Here is a 2,633-nt window from a genome sequence, read left to right on the forward strand (position 1 = left end):
AGCAACCCCACCTGGCACCTGACCCCCATCCCCCACCCCCCACCACACACACAGAGACAGCCCGCGTGGGACGCTGGGGGACTGCGAATTTCTCTTTAAAAAATATTTGTATTGATTTCAGAGAGGAAGAGGGAGGGAGGGAGATAGAAACATCAATGATGAGAGAGAATCACTGATCGGCAGCCTCCCGCACACCCCACACTGGGGATGGAGCCTGCAACCCTGGCGTGTGCCCTTGACCTGGAATCCAACCGTGACCTCCTGGTTCATAGGTCCACGCACAACCACTGAGCCACACAGGCCGGGCTAGGGTTTCCCCTTTAAACCAGCTTAATAGGCTCTGCCTGTCAACCGACCCGCGCCAGAATTTAGTAACCTTTGCTGATGTTTCCATGGCAGGCTTTTGTCGTCGCCTGCTCTGCGTGGCTCGGGATCGCGCAGTGAAGCTAAAGTTTATGAACGGAAGGGTTTTTAGATCCGTTTACAGAAAGGGATTCCGCAAACAGCAGCGCTGGTGGGCGGGGCTGCAGCTCAGAGCCGCCGGCTGCTGTGACGCCTGGGAAAAGACAGGTGTTTCCGGCAGCACCTGGGACAGGGCTGGCCTCTCTGTCACCCACGTATCCTTCGTGCCCTGGCTGTGACCTCGGAGAAGTTGCCACACTGCTCTGGGCCAAGTGCACATCTGCTCGCGAGTGAAACAGTCAGGGGCTGTGAGAACCCAGTGGGAAAGGAGACGGGAAAGACCTTGGGGGCACCCCTACCCGGTTTTTGTGGAAGGGAAGCGTAGGACATGCCTAAAAACGACAGCCATTCCCCAATTCCCTGTTTCTCCTCGTTCTGGGAACATGATAAGCTTGCACTCTCCTTTGCAATTAGGCGTGGTCGTGTGTGTGTGTGTGTGTGTGTGTGTGTGTTTGCCAATGAGCAGTTAGTGAAAGCTCAAAGTGAGAGCCAGCCGGGCAGTCACCAGGTCCGGTTCCTGGGTTCCTGGGTTCCTGCCCTTCTTTGCTTGGGGAATCCGCTGCTTGAAGTTAATACATTGCGGACGGATCACGAGAATTCTCGCTTTCAATTACACAATGGTTTACAGCGTATCGTACTTTAAAAAGATATTAGCTTGTAAGAACATGTAATAAATAACTTCAAAATGCAATGGGTATTTAATTTTAAAGCGTGCCTTTTACATTTATGTAAAACGTTTTTTGTACTCGACCAATAGAAACTTACCTGGCAACTGGGCAAAGTTAGCAATAAAACTCCTGGTCCGCAATGCGTTAAGTTTCCAGTCAGCCCGAGTCCTGGAGGATCTGCAGTGAACAACCCGGGCTTCCTTGGAGATGTAGCATTAACACATACATTTGTTTTGTCAAGCCACCGAGTTTTGGGGCTGTTTGCAACATAACCTATTCTATCTTGACTAGCGCACAAAGGAAGTATTTTATTTATATTTATCTTATTACTAGAGGCCCGGTGCATGAAATTCCTGCACAGGTAGGGTCCCTAGGCCTGGCCTGCGATCAGGGACGATCAGGTTCCTCACCTCTTCCTTCCCTCACTCCCTCAACTCTGCCTTCACTGGTAGCCCCCCCCCCATGTTCCGCACTGCCCCCGGTGGTCAGCACCCATCATAGCAAGACATCAAACACCAGAGGGGACAATTTGCATATTAGCCTTTTATTATATAGGATGAACTACTCCTGTATACAAAAGTGTTCAGAATAAACAACTCCCTCTACTTACTAATAACCTTAAAATATACAGCATTACAGATGCAATCTAAGCCCACAGTGTACCCCACCCGTTCTCCTCCCTCTGTCACCTGAGGTTATCAGAGTTTGCATGTTCTGTTTCTCTTTCCCACGCGTGACTTTCTTACTTTGCTACATTTATTAAGCGACATGGCATTGGTCACTATCTCCAGTGCTTTCATGGGCCCTGGCAGTTCTGCCCTCATAGGCTGGGCCCTTTGTTTCCAAAAGATATATTTAAAAGCATAGTTTATGGCTGTGTTGGTATAAAGATGAACCTAAGCTAGGCTGGATTACATTATTTTCTGATTTCAACATTGTCTTTTTTTCAAGGGCCCCTAAAAGTGCCATTAGCCCTGTATGTATCTGGTGTGGGCATTGTAAACTTTTTTTGGAGTAGTTGATAATCTGTTTTTTCTAGGTTAGATGTGACAAGTTCTTTATTATTGACGTATTACCGATGCCCCCCATTGCCTCCCTTTTGCCCCCTCCACTGAGGTCCTGTCCTACCTGAGACTTTCATTTCACTATTGTCTGTGTCCATGTGTTATGCATATATGTTCTTTGGTTAATCTTTTCCCTTCCCGCCCCCCATCCCCTCCCCTCTGAGATCTGTCAGTCTTTTCCATGCATCCAGTCCTCTGGACTGGTTTTGTTCTTTAGTTTATTTTGTTCGTTAGATTCCACATATAAGTGAGAGCACATGGTATTTGTCTTTCTCTGACTAGCTTATTTCACTTAGCTTAATCATCTCCATGCCTGGCTGGCGTGGCTCTGTGACCCATTAAGCAGAAGATCACAGTTTGATTCCAGGTCAGGGCACATGTCTGGGTTGTGGGCTCCATCCCCAGTGGGGGGCATGCAGGAGGCAGCCGATGGATTCTC

This window comes from Myotis davidii, unplaced genomic scaffold (assembly GCF_000327345.1).
Source record: "Myotis davidii unplaced genomic scaffold, ASM32734v1 scaffold326, whole genome shotgun sequence".
Classification (NCBI taxonomy): domain Eukaryota; kingdom Metazoa; phylum Chordata; class Mammalia; order Chiroptera; family Vespertilionidae; genus Myotis; species Myotis davidii.